A 20,537-nucleotide genomic window follows, 5' to 3' on the forward strand; every position below is an offset into this window, starting at 1 on the left:
TAATCCTAACCAATTTAGGATTATTAGATGACAGACCTGCCATCCCAGGAATCAGCCTGGTAAACCTTCACTGCACTCCCTCTATAGCAAGGACATCCTTCCTCAGATAAGGAAACCAAAACTGCACACAATACTCCAGGGGTGGCCTTACCAATGCCCTATATAATCACAGCAAAACATCCCTATATTTAAATCCTCTCGCCATGAAGGCCAACATACCATTTTCCTTCTTTACAACCCGCTGTACCTGCGCGCTTACTGACAGCGACTGACGCATGAGGATTCCAAGGCCTTGTTGAGTTTCCATCTCTCAATTTACACCCATTCAAGTAATAACCTGTCTTCCTATTATTGCTGCCAAAGTGGATAACCTCACATTTATCCACATTATACTGCATCCGCCATGCAGATACCCACACACTCAGCCTGTCCAAATCACACTGAACCATCTCTGTATCCCCCTCACAGCTCACCCTCCCACCCAACTTTGTATCGTCTGCACATTTGGAGATAATACATTCAGGTCCCTCTTCCAAATCATTAATATATAATGTGAACAGTTGGGGTCCGAGCACAGATCCCTGTGGAACCCCACTAATCACTGACGGCCAATCAGAAAAAGATCCATTTATGCCAACTCTTGGCTTCCTATCTGCTAACCAGCTTTCCATCCATCTCAAGACATTACCTGTAATCTCATGTGCTTTACCTTTACATAGCAGTCTGTTATGTGAGACCTTGTCGAAAGCCTTCTGAAAGTCTAAATAAACCACATCCACTGGTTCCCCTCGGTCAATTCTACTAGTTACATCCTCAAAGAATTCCAATAGATTCATCAAGCAGGGTTTCCCTTCTGTAAATCCACGCTGACTTTGTCTGATTATCCCACTGCCTTCCAAATCCTGAGTTATGAAATCCTTGATAATGGACTCCAGCAACTTTCCCAGTACTGCATCACTCTGTGTCATACACTAATCCCAAAAGGGAAGCAGGGTGATGCAAGGTGGAACCTCCTGGCAGCTGTGTTTCAATGGGACTTGATTTTGGACTTGTGGCTAAGTTAAGGAAATTCCCAGTCTTATTTTCTGAGGTTCATTTTTATCCCAAAGCCAACATTTACTGCAACAGATGATCTTGTCCATTATCATATTTGTTTGTGGGATCTTACTATGCACATTTTCTTCACTACAGAATTGACTGGAATCCAAATGTATTTAGCTGACAGCGAGGGTGTGGAAAGCAGTTAATAAATGCAAATATGATTCCTCTGCCTGTGCAGATGTTCATTTGGGACTAAGATTACTTTGAGATGATTGACACTCTGAACATACTGTCCATCACTGGGAATTCTGTAGGCTGCCAGGCAGGAGGGGTTAGCAACCAAGAACAATACGGCTTTCCACCCTACATCAGGATGCTGCTCAGGGAGATATCTCAACATGATTTCCAAAAATAACTCCATACCAAGCTGCACAAAATCAGAACCAGCTCCAACCCCCAAACCCTCCCTATCCCTGTAACCTCCTCCAACCCCCAGACCCTCCCTATCCCTGTAACCTCCTCCAACCCCCAGACCCTCCCTATCCCTGTAACCTCCTCCAACCCCCAAACCCTCCCTATCCCTGTAACCTCCTCCAACCCCCAAACCCTCCCTATCCCTGTAACCTCCTCCAACCCCCAGACCCTCCCTATCCCTGTAACCTCCTCCAACCCCCAAACCCTCCCTATCCCTGTAACCTCCTCCAACCCCCAGACCCTCCCTATCCCTGTAACCTCCTCCAACCCCCAAACCCTCCCTATCCCTGTAACCTCCTCCAACCCCCAGACCCTCCCTATCCCTGTAACCTCCTCCAACCCCCAAACCCTCCCTATCCCTGTAACCTCCTCCAACCCCCAAACCCTCCCTATCCCTGTAACCTCCTCCAACCCCCAGACCCTCCCTATCCCTGTAACCTCCTCCAACCCCCAGACCCTCCCTATCCCTGTAACCTCCTCCAACACCCAAACCCTCCCTATCGCTGTAACCTCCTCCAACCCCCAAACCCTCCCTATCCCTGTAACCTCCTCCAACCCCCTAACCTTCCCTATCGCTGTAACCTCCTCCAAACCCAAAATCTTCCCTTATCTCTGTAACCTTCTCTGAACCATTCCTTTCTCTGTAACCTTCTCTAACCCCCAAATTTTTCCTATTTCTGTAGCCTCCTCCATTTCTAAAATTCTCCACAATCTTTGATGTAAGTTATGGGTTGCCCACAAAGAGAGCTGATAATGAAGGTACTGAGGGCCAGGGGCTTTGAGTGACGGCTCATGAGGGTGGAATGATAGGTTGGGATGTTGAATGATTAAGAGGTGAGAGTCTCAGAGCAAATGGCAGTGATGGAGATGGGTTTAGGAACATTAGGCAGGTTAATAATGAGCTGGAATTAGCTGGGGGTGGAACAGCCTGAAGCTGTGCCACATTACATGGAAGAAGATGGCCATGGAGAGACAGCAGGAGGAGGTTGGGGTGGAACTGCACCTCCCCAGGGACACAGACTGCCCGACCTGACGAATAAAATGGCACATTTTCAATGCCTATCATCTGCTGGAATTCCAGCTCCCCTTCCAGATTCCAGCGAGGTGGGGAGGGGAGATTAAGACAAGATAGTGCTCAGTAGCGATGCCTTCCACAGGTGAACAGCTGGCTCACATCCATTTGCTAATTGCACCCAGAAAAAGAATTATTTCCTGATCTCTTCCAGTCGCTTGGGACTCTGAGTCACTCTGCCCATGGTCACCTGACTGATGGGAGATGTGACAGGCACTGCTGGTTTGGCAGGCTGTCTCATTCTGTAAAGGGTAGCTGTTAAGAGGAACATTTGCTTGGGGATGTGCAGGAACAGAGCTGGAACCTGCCAGGACTGAGACAGAATGAGGGTCAGGAGCAACTCAAAAAATACAACCAATCACAGGCTGTGAAGAAGCAAAGCAACAGGCCCACCTCCCTTGGCACTGCCCAAGGCTGATGGGCAGTGCCATGGTGTCCTCAGGCATGGGCACTTTGCACCATGGGCCGTGCTAGGGTACACAGGCTGGCACTGCCAGGGTACCCAAGTTCAAAGGGCAACATCCTCCTGCCCAACCCCCTGAAGGGCTCTGATTGCCCCCTCCAGCAGGGTTGTCCTGCTAGTTCCCAAAAGTGGAGGGCTGGTCTGAACCCCACTGGAGTGAACCCCCGCTGGTGGGCTGGGAGATGCTGGAGGGCCCAGTCCTTGGTCTGCCAATCACATTAACGTAAGATTAACAGATACAACATACCTGGGCTTGTGTGCTCACGGGTTTCCCGATTACCTCAGATGGTGCTGGATATCCGGCGCTGGGAAATGCGCGCACAGCGGGAATGCTTACACAGATCCCACAAATTGATTGAAAGATTGAATGAACTTGGGCTGTTTTCCCTTGAGAGACGTCGGCTGAGGGGGGATCTAATAGAGGTTTATAAGATTATGAAGGGGATAGATAGAGTAAATGGTGGTAAGCTTTTTCCGTTATTAGAAATGGATAGAACGAGGGGTCACGAGCTTAGGGTGAGGGGGGCTAGGTATAAGACAAATATTAGAGGGCAGTTTTTCACGCAAAGGGTAGTGAGGGTGTGGAATGCACTGCCGAGTAAGGTGGTGGAAGCAGGCACGCTAGGGTTGTTTAAGAGTCACTTAGACAGCCACATGAGCGGGCTACATATAGGGGGATATAGTAGGCCTTACTAAACATTGTAGGCTTGGGAATACGTTTTGCCTTAGGGATGTTACAGTCTTTGCCTGTTTAATAATGAATTTTTTGTCTCCACAGGCATTTAAGTCCAGCAAGGGGCATGCATGCGGCAGGTTGTAGTGGGCTGCTCTTGGACGTTGCTTCGGGAGTTGCCTATTGCTTCATGTCGTTAGTGTGCTTAAACTGGACCATCTCGAGGGCAACATGACAGCTCAGAGACTATCTCTGTTGCTGTGCGGACACATGGATTTGGGCCTGTGTCTGTGGGAGTTTGCACGTTCTCCCCGTGGTTGCGTGGGTTTCCTCCGGGTGCTCCGGTTTCCTCCCACATCCCCAAAGATGTGCTTTTAGGCTGATTGATTGGGTACTAAATTGTCCCTAAATTGGACCTCCCTGATCCTCGCACATTAGGCGTAGACTAAAATCATGAATAGGACACTGAGACAGTGGGACGGCGGCGCGGGCTCGTTGGGCCGAAGGGCCTGTTTCCCGTGCTGTGTTGTTCTTTGTTCTTTGTTCTTTGTTCTTTGATTGACACGCAATCCTCTCAGCCCACCGCACTAAAAGATTAGCATGGTGGGATGGGAGAATTGCCCCCAGAGTCAGAGAGGTTTCCAGTTTGGAAACAAAATCTTTGGCCCAACTTGTTCATGCTGCCCAGTTTTAACCAACAAGGTAATTCCAATTATCCTCTATATCTATCTTACCCATGTAACTGTCTAAATGCTTTTCAAAAGACAAAACTATACCTGCCTCAAGTACTATCTGTGGGAGAGTAAGTTGGATAGGATGATACTTGCTGGAGTACAGAGATGGGAGATCTCATAGAGACCCAGAAAATTCTTGATGGTGGGGAGTTCAGACCTAAGGGTCACAATCTGAGGATACAGGGTAGACGATTTACAGCTGAGGTGAGGAGAAATTTCTTCATCCAAAGCATGCTCAGCTGTGGAATTCACTACCACAGAAAGCAGTTGAGGCCAAAGCCTCAATTGGGCATGACCATACCAGCTTGCCACCCTAATTATTCAGCACAATGAACCAGGAAGGTAGAGGGTAAGGATAGAAAGCTGATTCACACTTGGTCACACTGTCAGACAGTACATTCCAGATCCTAACCACTCGCTGTGTGAATCTGTCTCCACCACACTCTCAGACAGTACATTCCAGTTCCTAACCACTCACTGTGTGAATCTGTCTCCACCACACTCTCAGACAGTACATTCCAGTTCCTAACCACTCACTGTGTGAATCTGTCTCCACCACACTCTCAGACAGTACATTCCAGATCTTAACCACTCGCTGTGTGAATCTGTCTCCACCACACTCTCAGACAGTACATTCAAGATCCTAACCACTCGCTGTGTGAATCTGTCTCCACCACACTCTCAGACAGTACATTTCAGATCCTAATCACTTGCTGTGTGAATCTGTCTCCACCACACTCTCAGACAGTACATTTCAGATCCTAATCACTCGCTGTGTGAATCTGTCTCCACCACACTCTCAGACAGTACATTTCAGATCCTAACCACTCACTGTGTGAAACAGTTTTTTTTTAACCAACTAATTCCAATCTGTGCCCTCCTTCTTTCCAGTGAAAGAATTCCCAACTTCTCCAATCTATTGCAATAATTGAAGTTCCTCTTCCCTGTTGCTGAGAATTCCACAAAGCATGAGTACAGGATTGGGATGTACAAATACATGAGCTGAGAATGAAGATAGGTCAGGTGTGGGCAGATCATAAAGGGAGTCTGCAGCTCTTGACCATTTTATTGAAGGCTTGTGGTGGGAGGTGGGGAGACTGATACACCTAAAATAAAGATACCATCCAGCCAATGAAGTATTTTTGAAATTTTTCCACTGTTCCACTGTTGTAATGTGGAAACTATGATGACCAATTTGTGCACAGCAAGCTCCCATAACAAATATGATCATGATTATACCATCTGTTTTTGTAATGTTATAAAGGGAGAAATACTGTCCACCAGACCAAAATTCTTTGAACCATGGGGTTTTTTGCATTCACCTGAGGCTGATCAACACAGCTCTCCTTCAGGATGGTGCTGGACTGTTAGCCTAATGCACAGAGCCTGGGTGGCATTGTAACAAGAGTCCTGTATCTCGGGGTGCGTGTTCTGTGTCTAGGGGTGAATCCTGTATCTCGGGGTGAGTTCCTGTGTCTTGGGGTGAGTGTCCTGGGTCTCGGGGTGAGTTCCTGTGACTTGGGGTGAGAATCCTGTGTCCCGGGGTGAGTGTCCTGTGTCTCGGGGTGAGTTCCTGTGTCTCGGGGTGAGTGTCCTGTGTCTCGGGGTGCGTGTCCTGTGTCTCGGGGTGAGTTCCTGTGTCTCGGGGTGAGTGTCCTGGGTCTCGGGGTGAGTGTCCTATGTCTGGGGGTGAGTTCCTGTGTCTCGGGGTGAGTGTCCTGTGTCTCGGGGCGAGTCCTGTGTCTCGGGGTGAGTCCTGTGTCTCGGGGTGAGTGTCCTGTGTCTCGGGGTGAGTGTCCTGTGTCTCGGGGTGAGTGTCCTGTGTCTCGGGGTGAGTTCCTGGGTCTCGGGGTGAGTTCCTGTGTCTCGGGGTGAGCGTCCTGTGTCTGGGGGTGAATTCCTGTGTCTCGGGGTGAGTCCTGTGTCTCGGGGTGAGTGTCCTGTGTCTCGGGGTGAGTGTCCTGTGTCTCGGGGTGAGTCCTGTGTCTCGGGGTGAGTGTCCTGTGTCTCGGGGTGAGTGTCCTGTGTCTCGGGGTGAGTGTCCTGTGTCTCGGGGTGAGTGTCCTGTGTCTCGGGGTGAGTTCCTGGGTCTCGGGGTGAGTTCCTGTGTCTCGGGGTGAGCGTCCTGTGTCTGGGGGTGAATTCCTGTGTCTCGGGGTGAGTCCTGTGTCTCGGGGTGAGTGTCCTGTGTCTCGGGGTGAGTTCCTGGGTCTCGGGGTGAGTTCCTGTGTCTCGGGGTGAGCGTCCTGTGTCTGGGGGTGAATTCCTGTGTCTCAGGGCGAGTCCTGTGTCTCGGGGCGAGTGTCCTGTGTCCCGGGGTGAGTGTGTTACTGAGTGACAGGGAGCACAGAAATGAAGGCCTGATACCTTACACAGCAATGAGGAATTCTGTAATTGCTTCAGGAGTGTGAGTGTTGAGAATGTGAAATGTGTGTTTTAAGGAGACATTTTATATTCATGTTGATAAATTTTTCAGTGATTTAGGAGCTGTTCATTTAGTTTATTTTGTATCCATTGCTTCCAAATCACCAGATTGCTTCTCTGACATTCAATAGTGAATGAGCAGAAATTAGGAGTTCCCATAACCCTCACACTGACTCCATCCCTGTCCCTGCCAACTGTCTGACACTAAATCTCTTTAAACTCAGTGACCACAATATGTTCCGTACAGCCATCCACCTCAGCGCTCATCCCCTCACCGCCCCCCCCCCCCAGAGCTCACCTCCTCCCCCCAGCGCTGCCTGTCCCCCGCCCCTACCCCCCCCCACCCCCCGTTAACTCAATGGGGGGGTGGTGTCCAATTTAGTTTGATAATGATCCTGTGAAGTGCCTTTAGATTTTTGCCACCTTAAATACTCTGACCCCACCATGCTAATTATCTCCACATTACCTAAATACCCTCACAATGCCTTCCTAATTATCACCCCACCCCACAACCCACCCTAACTACCCCCTCTGACAGCCGAAATGATGGTTTTCAATGATTAGCCATAGTCCATGAAGAACCAATGACATCTCCCTCTCACAGGGGAAGGGTCTGAAAGCGTGAGGCCTGCACTCTACAGGGAGGAGAGCGCACAGCCTGGGAAAATGGCACAGTCAGTGTGGGAACTGAATCCGGGACTTGGTATCAACTTCAACCACATTCACTCCATCCAACCTTCCGTTCTAACTGGCTCCCACCCCACACAACCCCAATACCCAACTCCCCAACACACCAACCCCAGCACCCCAATTCCCCGCTCTACATCTGTCACACTGCACTCCTGTGTACAGCCAGATGTTGAGGTCCCTCCTGTCGATTTGCAGTGAAGGTAAGCAGCGTGAGAGTAGCAGATTTCTTCTCCAGTCTGTTAATAATAGTCCGCACTCTGGGAGGTCCACACTCTACACTTCGGAGGTCTTGTTGAATAATTAGCCTCCACCAGCGCATGATGACAGTTAGTATATTTCATGTTTAATTTATCATGTATAAATTAATCAGACCAAAATAACTAAAACAGACCCACTCAATGCTCACTAATGAGCAGCATTATGGGCAGCAAAGCTCTCACAGAAATGATGCTACAAAGAATACGGCAAACTCCAGAGTTAATAACTGCATCCATCAGTTCATCACCTTCCAACTGGGGGAGGGGTGGGGTGGGGGGCATAGTCTGTCAGGGATACTCTGAGACTGGGGGGCATGACGGGCAGTCTGAGACCGGGGGCGGAAAACAATCAGACTCGGGAGGGACAGTCTGGGGCTGGGGGGTGGTGGGCACCAGGGAGGGAGAAAGAGGCTGGGGGTAATGGGAGCTGGAAAGTGATGGTGGGCTGTGTGGGAGGAGAAATGAGAAAAGGTTTGTACAGAAAAAGTTCCGAATAGAAGAGAGGGAATTAGAGCAAGGGATTGTTGGAGGGAAGGAATTCCAGGCTGTGGGGGTGTAGATTACTGAACATTGCTGTCAATAATGGGGTACACAGAGGGTCAAATCGAGCTGAGACTGGACTCAGTGGAATTGACTGAGCCGATACATGGCAGTTAACCTTGTCCCAGCCTGGCCAATCAGGGCAGATAGTCTTCTGAGATGATCAAGTGCTCGAAACAAGAGCAAGTGGGGCAAATTTCCCCACCCCGGTTGTCTCAATGTATTCACTCAGGGAACCAGGCTTTGCTGTTCCCTACATATCCATGAGGAGGTGTCAGTGAGCTACATTATACAGAGGAGGATCCAAGGAGACCATAGAACATAGAACATAGAACACTACAGCACAAACAGGCCCTTCAGCCCACAAGTTGCGCTGATCACATCAATACCTACCAATCTATAGACCTATCTATAACCCTCAATCTCATTAAATCCCATATACTCATCCAGAAGTCTTTTAAAAGACCCCAGCGAGTTCGCCTCCACCACCACTGACGGCAGCCGATTCCATTCACTCACCACCCTCTGAGTGAAAAACTTACCCCTGACATCTCCTCTGTACCTGCTCCCCAGCACTTTAAACCTGTGTCCTCTCGTAGCGACCATTTCAGCCCTGGGAAATAGCCTCTGAGAATCCACCCTATCTATTCCTCTCAACATTTTATAAACCTCTATCAGGTCACCTCTCAACCTTCGTCTCTCCAGGGAGAAGAGACCCAGCTCCCTCAACCTAACTTCATAAGGCATGCCTCCCAATCCAGGCAACATCCTTGTAAATCTCCTCTGTACCCTTTCAATAGCTTCTACGTCCTTCCTGTAGTGAGGTGACCAGAACTGCGCACAGTACTCCAAGTGAGGCCTGACAAAGGTCTTATAGACCATTTGGCCCTCTGACTATATCCAAGTGCCCAAGACAGCGATCAAGTCAATCCCATTCCCTGTTCCACTGATCTGACTTTGTAAGCTTATTACCATCAAGTTCCTGCCCATTTCTTTTTGAAATCATTCACTGTCTCCATTACACCATCGGATGTAGCTCAAGGGTGAGATCACATTGCTCCCACATCTCTTCAATCTGTCTTCCCTGATCCTCACTCCAGCAACGTTTAAAAAGCATCTCAACAGATAAATGAATTGGCAGAGAACAGAGGGATATGAACCAGGTGGAGGCAAAGGGTCATTAGTTTAAAAAGGTGTCATGTGTTGGTTCAGGCTTGGTGGGCCAAGATTCCCCACCCCCTAACATCCGAGGAGATGAAGCCCATCTTCTCCCTCATCTAACCTGGCAGCTGAAATCCCCCATCCCTGGAACTGGCTGGTAAATCTCCTCCACACCCTCTCAAAGACCAGAATCTTCTTGGTGATGTCCAGCCAAGAGTTTTATAAGATTCAGTCGAACTTTCCGATTTTTGCTATTGGTGATTCTATTTATAAAGCCCAAGATCTCAAATGCTTTGCTCTGGTGTTACATGTACCCAGACTGGGTAAGGACGGCAGATTTCCTTCCTGAAAGGACATTAGTGAATCAGATGGGTTCTTCTGACAATTGTTTCACGGTCATCAGTAGACTCTTAATTTCTGATATTTTTGATTGAATTCAAATTCCACCATCTGCCGTGGCAGGATTCGAACCCGGGTTCCCAGAGTATTAGCAGAGTTTCTGGATTAGTCTAGTGATGATACCACTTGGCCATTACCTCCCCTCCCCCACCAAACATACATGACCTTTTTTGTCCCTAATGGATCTCTTGCTATCCAATGAACATTTATGTAGGTTTGTTAACTATTCTCAGCCTCTCACTTTGCCATCCTTATTTCACTCTTCAATTCCTCTCAATTTATTACATTTAGCCTGGTTCTGCTGGAAGGATTCACCTGACGTCGAACATACAGCCTCTTTTTGTTCAGCTATGTTCTCTGTCTCCCTCACCATCTAAGCAGCCAAGGACTGCGGTTCCCTCTAAGGGATCACCCAGTTTTCTGATCCACTCTTTCTCATCAGTATCTGTTCCCTTTTGTCTTGGTGACATTCCCTCTCGTAACGCTCTCAACATTGAAATTAGCCCTCTGCCAATTTAGATTGTTTCCTGCTCTTCCCTATTACTAATTTAAATCTGTCTTATCTGAGTGTTCTCTCACAGACCCACTTGGATCCACAGGATTGTTGCCAAAAGAGTCTGAGGAACAGACTGAGTCTCCTGTTCCTGAAACTATTATGTTTGAGGTCTGACATCGAGGCTAATAATAGACCATGAGGTCAGTGGAAGTAAATGAACTGTTTATTAACGCGTCTATTCTCTCGCACAATCAGCTCAAACTGGCTAAACACACTGACCGAGTGGGGCTTTAGTCCTGGGTCATTTGATTCCTTCTCTTAAAGGGGAACATATATAACATTCTTACTTCAAAACATCCCACATAAGATATATACATTATTAACACAATTATATAAATACACAATTCAACAAGATATAAAAAAAATCAAGAGAATGGCAACACCAACATCCATTAAAGACTCTACGTTGACATAATCAGTTTATCTGGAGGATAATACAAAAGAACAAAGAACAAAGAACAACACAGCACGGGAAACAGACCCTTCGGCCCAACGAGCCCACGCCGCCGTCCCATTGTCCCAGTGACCTATTCATGATTTTAGTCTACGCCTAATGTGCGAGGATCAGGGAGGTCCAATATAGGGACAATTTGTTACCCAATCAATCAGCCTAAAAGCACATCTTTGGGATGTGGGAGGAAACCGGAGCACCCGGAGGAAACCCACGCAACCACGGGTTGTGGTTCTTGTGTGACTGTTTCATTACCACCTGGCTCCTCCTGGGTGTCCTTCCCCACATTTCCAGAAGCTCTCACCCTTCCTCTCGAACCTGGGTTATATTGGAATATAGTGTTCAATTCTGGTCACCACACTACCTGAAAGATGTGGAGGCTTTGGAGGGAGTAAAGATTTACCATGAAGGACATTGGCTATGAGGAGAGGTTGGAGAAACTTGGTTTGTTCTCACTGGAGCGATGGAGGTTGAACATAGAACATTCCAGCGCAGTACAGGCCCTTCAGCCCTCGATGTTGCGCCGACCAGTGGAACCAATCTAATGACCCTCTAACCTAAACTATTCCAATGTAGTCTTCAGGTCATTCCCAGGGGTGGAGGGGCAATAACATGGGTGCTTTCCACACTACAGTGCAGGATTCACAAGCACCTGCCTTCTCCTCAACCTGGGAGTCAATACCTGGCCACCAAAGATAGCTCCTGGCAATCTCATTCATCCGCACCATAACCAGGTACCCAGAGTGCACTTGATCCAGCACCTTCCATGTAATGTGGGAGGAATGACCTCCCTCATAACCACCATAGACATCGTCCATTACGGACAACTCCCATCTCCTTGACAGTTCGGGACTCAAATCAGGCTGAATCTTATGGACAGTCTTTCCTGGTAAGACTAAATCCATTACTTGACTTAAGACTGGGTTGTGTTGAACCTGGGTTACTGGTACAGGGACTTTATCATCTTAGTGAAAATACATCATCTTCAAACACCAATGAGGAACATCCATTCCTCCAGGGAGAGGCAGCCTCAAAAGTCCATCAGTGTTACCATGCTCTTCCAGATTGTCTATACTGTATGTCATAGGAATATGCTGCCAACAATACTGCCCATTGTTGTAACCGTTCTGCTGTCATGGATGGTATTTGGGAAGCTGGCAGTTAGGGGCCTGTGATTGGTTAACAGCACAAAATGTCGGCCATATAGAAAATGGTAGAATTTCTTCACCTCAAATATAATATTTAATCCTTCCTTCACGACTGGAGAATAACTTTCCTCTGTTTTTGTCAAGGGCCTTTCTTCTCTGTTGTGTAAAATGTGTAACAATACAATGTCAATCCCATAAGGCGAGGCATCACAGGCTAATTACAATGGCAACTTTGGATCAAAGTGTACCATCACTTACAGCCTTTGTAAGACATGTTTTATCTCCCCTTAAGCTTCTTCACAATCCTGTGTCCACCTCCTTGGTTGGCCTTTATGCAGAAGATGATTTCAGTATCATGGCAAAATCTGACACAAATTTGCCAGGATAATTTACCAATCCCAGGAATGATCATAACTGCAATACATTCCCTGGTCTGGGAGCTGTCATGATGGCCTCCGTTTTCTTCCGTGCTCTGTGTCGTCCCTCAGTATCAATAGTCATTCTAATTCACCCCTACCTTCAGCCAAATGGGGCATGGCACCAGATCTGCCTTCAGACTCCTTGGACCACCCTCTGACTTCAGCTGAATCTTTATCTCAACGTCTTTCATCTTATCAAAGACCTACTTCTTCTAGGACACTTGGACATCCTGTAAACTTGTCTTCAAATCTGGCAGTCTGCTTATCACGCTCTAGTTTAATTTTCTGCAGCTAGGAGCATCTAAACAAGGCAGGTTGTGGCTGTTGACCACATAGAACGATAACTCCACACACTGGTCCTTCAGTTGAAGCTTTACCAGCACACAGTGGTGCCACTTGCTCAGTGTAGATATGCAAGGTTCAACAGCAGTGTTTTCAGCTTGTCTCTGTACACAGAGTCTGGGCTCCATGATAATACTGCCTCTGTATCTATTTGATTATCTTCCACCTTTGGAAAGACTCAGGATCTATCAGCTTCTCCTCAAACCAATAACATATCAGCCAGGATTCTATCGATTTGGGTTCTTCTGCCTCCTTGGCAGACCTGGTGGACTCCCTGTCTCCTTCTTGGTTGGCGGTATATATCCTGTGCCTAATCTTCAGGTTCATCTGTCTCTGACTCCACTTTTCCTCTTTTTAATTGTGCCCTATAATTCCGGGCAATGTGCCCCACCTACTTACACTGGGGGGCACTGGGCTTTGCAAGTCCAGCACATGGCCAGACTTGCTACAGCACTGGCATTCTGTGGTTGACACCACGTTCTGTTGCACTTTGGCTACTTTATGTACTTGGGCACTGACACCCAACTGTTCCATGGAAGTTGCTACCTCAAAAGCCACTCCTAGACGTTTTCTGTCAGTATTTTCCGCTGTATCGCTTCATTGCAAAGCCCACACACAAAACTGTCCCTCATGGCATCCTATAGGAAAGCAGTAAATTCATGGTGTTCAGTTTGACTCTTCAACATGGCCACAAATTGCACAACGGATTCACCTTCCAACTGCATCCTCTTATAAAATCAGAACTGCTCTGCAATCATACTTGGCTTTGGGCATAATGATTCCTTAGTGCTAGGAGTCACTCTGCAGCTTTCTTTGGTTGTAAGAGCCTTGTTTTATTGCCTATAGTACTTTAGAAAACTGCGACTGCAAGTTCATTATCCAATAAGAGCTGAGACGCTCCATGTATAAGCATCAAACTCTCCATCTCTTTCTTGAAAAGCTCCATAGCCTCCAATTGGCTGCCATTTCCTGCTTCTTTTGGTGGGTGTTTCTCTTGCTTCACGTTCTGTTGCTCCAATTGTGATTTTGCCCTGAATCACACTCTTCTCGTCGCTGCTCCCTCACTGACTGTTCACCCCTATTTTTCCCGTTGGTTGTTCTCCGAGTCCCCTTGTGACCGTTTCCCTCATGAGATCCTCAGTGCTCCCAGGGGAGGGATCCCTCTCCCATACCTGACATCTGTCTTTGCCTGAGTTCCCTCTGACCACTGCCTTCAGCCTTCCTAACAGGTATCTCCACAGGGTCGAATGCAGTCTGAGTCCCCTCGCGGCTGCTCCTCTCCACACCTGTTCCCTCAGGTCTACCCCAGCACCTTGGCAATTCTGAGCCCAGGATGATGATGTCAATCTCCCTCCTTCTCCCGAAAGCCAGCAGTGAATTGCAGTCCATGGGCCAAGACTCCATCCTGTCACCAGTTATTACATTTCAGGTCTGAAATTGAGACTAGTAATAAACCACAAGGTCAGTGGTAGTAAACTAACTGGATCAGTTTATGAACACGTCTTTTTCTGAGAGTAGTCAGCACAAGAGCAAGTTTCATCCAGGGTGGAGCGCAAGCCCCAGCTCACCTGACCTTAAAGGGACATGCATCAACATACTGAACAACTGGATCCACCTCGTGACCCAGCAATACCTCCCCCTTGGGTTATTTTCTTGAGCCATTGCAGGCTGGTGGTGTTAGGGAGGCACCCAGTGAGAATGAACACAGTGACACAGATGCAGCTCAGGATATTGTTTGACTTGGAGGGAAATGTTCTGGAGCGTTCTCACCTGCCTTCTAAATGGGCAAGGTCTTGCTTTTGGAAGGTGCTAGATCATAGATCATAGAACCCTACAGTGTAGATAGAGGCCCTTCAGCCCATCAAGTCTGCACCAAACACAATCCCACCCAGGCCCTACCCCCATATCCCTACATGTTATACCCACTAATCCCTCTAACCTACGCATCCCAGGACATTAAGGGGCAGTTTCCTAGCAAGGCCAATCAACCTAACCCGCACATCTGTGCGAGGAAACCTACGCAGACATGAGGAGAACGTGCAAACTCCACACTGACAGTGACCCGAGCCGGGAATTGAACCCGGGTCCCTGGAGCTGTGAAGCAGCAGTGCTAACCCACTGTGCTACTGTGCCGCCCAAGTGATGTCAAAGAAGCCTTGGCAGGAGGCTATTCTGCTGTAATAGTGTGCTAGCATTGGAGGGACTGAATGTTTGTGGCAGTTGTGATGGTGTGGCCTCTTTAAGAGGCGGTTGTTTGTAGGATACATGATCCTCCTCGAGCCTATCAGGTGGAAGCGTGCAAACTACAGTCTATCAGGTGTTAGTGTGTAGGTGTGGGTAGATGGAACCTGCAGGCTGAGCCCAGTGAGCCTAGGCCTGTACCTGTACTGAGTTTATTGTAAATAGTTCTAATTATACTTCAATAAATCACAATTGTGATTTAAGGCTTCCTCATCGTGTTACCTCGTGCTACAACACTGTCAATAAGAATAAGATGTCAGCATCTGCAGGACGGGGTGTGAGTCCCTGAAAACCTTGAAGGAAAGCGTAAGGTCATCGTACAGTCACTGTCGGGTATCACTGTTCAGAAAATCGAACCGGGACCTGGAGGGTGAAACTGGGGCCAATACATTGAAAACCTTCAATATTTTTAATATAGCCAATGAAATAACTTCCAAAGCAAAGCAGAAAAATTATTATTCTCATGTTTATTATCCTCACAAATATATATCTGTGTAAGAAGCCTCACTTCTCCAGAGGAACCTGATACTAAAGCCTTGGACTAGACACTGAGATGGAGTTGAATCAATTGGAAGATTGAAGGGTAATTAAGCTGGTACAATTCTCAGAGTGGATTACACCAATCAGGACCACAATCCCTGACCCTCCGTTATTACTCAGAGATAGAAATTCCATTCAGCCGGTCGGGACCCTGGGAGACAGTTTCTACTTTAGTTTCCAGACTTTGCCAAATAGGTCGAACATTGTGAGTTTGACCCATCTGAAAGTGATATATTCTGTGATTGTCTCATCTGTGATATTAAGAGTTTGAAGAAGTTGCTGGCAAGTATATTATCCCTGGACAAGACAGTTGAATTGGCTGAAGTGACAGAGAGGCGGAACAAAGTATCTTCGGACTGCAAGGAATCAAATTTAGCAGGAAGCAGCGAATGCTTGGAATACCCGGGTCCAGAGGAGGAAGAGAAACCACTGGCCACAAGGATTCTCATTGTGAGAGAAACCATCTCAAGACTGATGAAATGTAAAGAGTTCATTTGTCTCCGAAATAATCGAAAGGGCCACACAGTAGCCCGGTGCAGAGACAAGTGCACAGTTTCCAGAAAAAAAATCAACGCATCTGGTGAATAAGCTTGAGGGAGATTCAGGAAAGAAGTCCAAAGTTTATAAGCTGAATATTATAAAGTTAAATAAACCACCATCCATTGAAATCATCCTTATGGTTAAAGGGCCTCCATTTACAATGGAGATCGATACAGGCGTCTCGGATATGGTGATAGGTGAACAAATATTTACAGAAAAATGAAACTCAACAAAACCTCAGCAAAGTTGGCAACCTATACAGGGGAGGCACTGAAAATATTGAGCATTAACACTGGAGTATTATCAGAATTAGGCTGTTCAGCTGCATTTGATGGTAGAGGACAGAGGCCGAGCCTTGTGGGCTCAGACTGACTGAGACAAACAGATCTGGATTGGGTAGAAATATTCAATATCACAGATAGGGTTTTCTATGAGTTCTTGTGAAAGTATCAAGAGGTTTTTCAGAACGTGCAAATGGGAAGTAAAGGTTTGAATTTACGGAAAATCTGGATCAACACCAATATTTTTTACAGCCTGGTCTGTCCCTTACGCCCCACCTCAAAACACTGAGATGGAGATGACTCGATTGGAAGATTGAGGGATAATTAACTGGTACAATTCTCAGAGTGGATTACACCAATAGTCCCAGTGTTAAAAGTAGGCTGCACATTGAGGATTTGTAACTATTACAGGTTAACCGTTAACCCAGCTGCTTAAATAGATAGATATTCTATCCCGAGGTGCTGGAAGCCTTAAAGCGCATCAAGGTAGATAAATACCCGGGACCTGATGAAGTGTATCCCAGGATATTGTGGGAGGCGAGGGAGGAAATTGCGGGTCCCCTAGCCGAGATATTTGAATCATCGATAGTCACAGGTGGGGTGCCTGAAGATTGGAAAGTGGTAAATGTTGTGCCTTTGTTTAAAACAAACAAGAGAAAAGCCTGAGAACTACAGGCCGATGAGCCTCACATCTGTGGTGGGTAAATTGTTGGAAGGTATTTTGAGAGACAGGATCTACTGATATTTGACGGGCAACACGACAGCTCAGTGACTATCACTGTTTGCTGTGCAGTCACAGGGACCCGAGTCGGATCTCCGGCTTGGGTCGGTGTCTGTGGGAGTTTGCACATTCTCCCCATGCTTGCGTGGGTTTTCTCCAGGTGCTCCAGTTTCCTCTCACACCCCAAAAACGTGCTTTTAGGCTGATTGGTGTTAATAAATTGTCCCTAAATTGGATCTCCCTTAATCTGGCGCACATATAATTCCCTAAATTTGCACCCCTTTATTGTGGAGTCCACTAGCTGTAGACAAAAGTCATAGGTGGAAGAAAGACTCGAATGAGGCACTCACTGAGTGTTAAAATGGGCGGCGTGGGCTCGCAGGTCGGAGGGCCTGTTTCCTGTGCTGTGTTGTTCTTTGTTCTTTATTTAGAGACACAAAGACTGATTAGGGACAGTTAACATGGCTTTGTGAGCGGAAAATCTCACACATTTGATTGAGTTTTTTGAAGGGGTAACCAAAAAGGTAGATGAGGGCAGTGCAATTGATGTTGACTACATGGACTTTAGCAAGGCCTTTGACAAGGTACCGTATGGTAGGTTGTTGCATAAGGTTATATCTCACCGGATCCGGGCTGAGCTAGTTAAACGGATACAAAATTGGCTTGATGATAGAAACTAGAAGGTGGTTGTAGAGGGTTGTTTTCCAAACTGGAGGCCTGTGACCAGCGCTGTGCCTCAGGGATCAGTGCTGGGCTCACTGTTATTTGTTTTTTATATTAAAGATTTTGATGAGAATATAGGAGGCAAAGAACAAAGAAAATTACAGCACAGGAACAGGCCCTTCAGCTCTCCAAGCCTGCCCCAACCATGCTGCCCAACTTAACTAAAATCCCCTCCCTTCTGGGCTCCATATCTCTCTATTCATGTATTTGCCAAGATGCTCCTTAAGAGCCACTACCATATCCACAATCTCCCCTGGCACCCACCACCCTCTGTGTGAAAAGTCTGCCTTGTACATCTCCTTTAAACTTTGCCCTCAACCTTAAACCTTTGCCCCACTAGTAATTGACTCTTCCACCCTGGGAAAGAAGCTTCTGACTATCCACTCTGTCCGTGCCCCTCATAATCTTGTAGACTTCTATCAGGTCTCCCCTCAACCTCTGTTGTTCCAGTGAGAACAAACCAAGTTTCTCCAACCTCTCTCTCATAGCTGATGCCCTCCATACCAGGCAACATCCTGGTAAATCTTTTCTGTACCCTCTCCAAAACCTCCACATCCTTCTGGTAGTGTGGCGAACAGAATTGAACACTATATTCCAAGTGTGGCCTAACTAAGGTTCTATAAAGCTGCAACATGACTTGCCAATTTTTAAGCTCATTGCCCCGGCCGATGAAGGCGAGCATGCTGTATGCCTTCTTGACTCCCTTCCCCACCTGCATTGCTACTTTCAGTGACCTGTGTACCTGTACACCCTGATCCCTTTGCTTATCGATACTGCCATTTACTGTATATTTTCTATCTGTATTAGACCTTCCAAAATTAGACCTCACATTTGTCCGAATTAAACTCCATCTGCCATCTCTCCGCCCAAGTCTCCAACTGATCTATCTCCTGCTGTATCCTCTGATGGTCCTCATCACTATCCACAAATCCACCAACCTTTGTGTCACCTGCAAACTTACTAATCAAACCAGTTACACTTTCCTCCAAATCATTTATATATATTACAAACAGCAAAGGCACCAGCACTGATCCCTGAGGAACACCACTTGTCACAGCCCTCCATTCAGAAACACACCCTTCCACTGCTACCCTGTCATCTTTGACTGAGTAAGAAGTCTCACAACACCAGCTTAAAGACTAACAGGTTTATTTGGTAGCAAATGCCACCAGCTTTCGGAGCACTGCTCCTTCATCAGATGAGTGGGAGTTCTGTTCCCAAACGGGGCAGATAAAGATAGAAACTCAATTTACAAAATAATGATTGGAATGTGAGACTTTACAGGTAATCAAGTCTTAAAGGTACAGACAATGTAAGTGGAGAAAGGGTTAAGCACAGGTTAAAGAGATGTGTATTGTCTCCAGCCAGGACAATTAGTGAGGTTTTGCAAACCCAGGCAAGTCATGGGGGTTACAGATAGTGCGACATGAACCCAAGATCCCTGTTGAGACCGTCCTCATGTGTGCGGAACTTGGCTATCAGTCTCTGCTCAGCGACTCTGCGCTGTCGTGTGTCGTGAAGGCCACCTTGGAGAATGCTTACCCAAAGGTCAGAGGCTGAATGCCCGTGACCACTGAAGTGTTCGCCAACAGGAAGGTGTTTTGCCTGGTGATTGTTGAGCGGTGTGCATTCATCTGTTGTTGTAGCATCTGTGTAGTCTCTCCAATGTACCATGCTTCGGGACATCCTTTCCTACAGCGTACCAGGTAGACAACGTTGGCCGAGTTGCAAGAGTATATGCTGTGTACCTGGTGGATGGTATTCTCACGTGAGATGATGTCACCCATGTCAATGATCCTGCATGTCTTGCAGAGCCAGTTCTGTATCCACCTTGCCAGCTGTCCTCTGATCCAGTGCGACTTCAGCTTCTGCACCAGTCTGCCATGAGGGACCTTGTCAAAGGCCTTACTAAAGTCCATGTAGACAACAGCCACTGCCCTACTCTCGTCAATCAGCTTTGTCACTTCTCAAAAAACTTGATCAAATTCGTGAGACACGACTTCCCCCGCCTTCACAAAACCATGTTGCCTCTCACTAATATGTCCACTTATTTCCAAGTGGGAATAAATCCTGTCTCGAAGAATCTTCTCCAATAATTTCCCTACCACTGATGTAAGGCTCACCATCCTGTTATTACCTGAATTATTCTCGCTACCCTTCTTAAACAAAGGACCAACATTGGCTATTCTCCAATCCTCTTGGACCTCCTCTGTGAGGATACAAAGATTTCCCTCAAGGCCCCGGCAATTTCCTCCCTTGCCTCTCTCAGTATTCTGGGGTATATCTCATCAGGCCCTGGGAACTTGTCTACCTTAATGTTTCTCAAGAACCCCAATACCTCCTTTTTGATCCCAATCTGACTCAAACTATCGACACACCCTTTCCCAGATTCATCATCCACCAGTCCTTCTCTTTGGTGAATACTGGTTAGTACTGGTTGGCATGGTTAGTAAGTTTGCAGATGACACCAAGATTGGTGGCGTAGTGCACAGTGAAGAAGGGTATCTCATAGAACATTATAGAACATTGAACAGTGCAGCGCAGTACAGGCCCTTCGGCCCTCAATGTTGTGCCGAGCTATGGCCAAACCCAAGATCAAGCTATCCCGCTCCCTATCATTCTGGAGTGCTCCATGTGCCTATCCAAT

The 20,537-nt window shown here is 47.1% G+C and overlaps 1 protein-coding gene across 2 annotated transcripts in view; it reads right to left on the reverse strand.

Annotated features, from left to right (window-relative positions):
* LOC145356435 (ras-related protein Rab-37-like) overlaps positions 1-20,537 on the reverse strand; it is a 134,079-nt gene that overhangs the window by 90,623 nt on the left and 22,919 nt on the right. The gene's annotated exons all lie outside the window — the stretch shown is intronic.

This window comes from Carcharhinus amblyrhynchos, chromosome 21 (genome assembly GCF_965287045.1).
Source record: "Carcharhinus amblyrhynchos chromosome 21, sCarAmb.v2.hapA, whole genome shotgun sequence".
In the NCBI taxonomy this organism is placed as follows: Eukaryota; Metazoa; Chordata; class Chondrichthyes; order Carcharhiniformes; family Carcharhinidae; genus Carcharhinus; species Carcharhinus amblyrhynchos.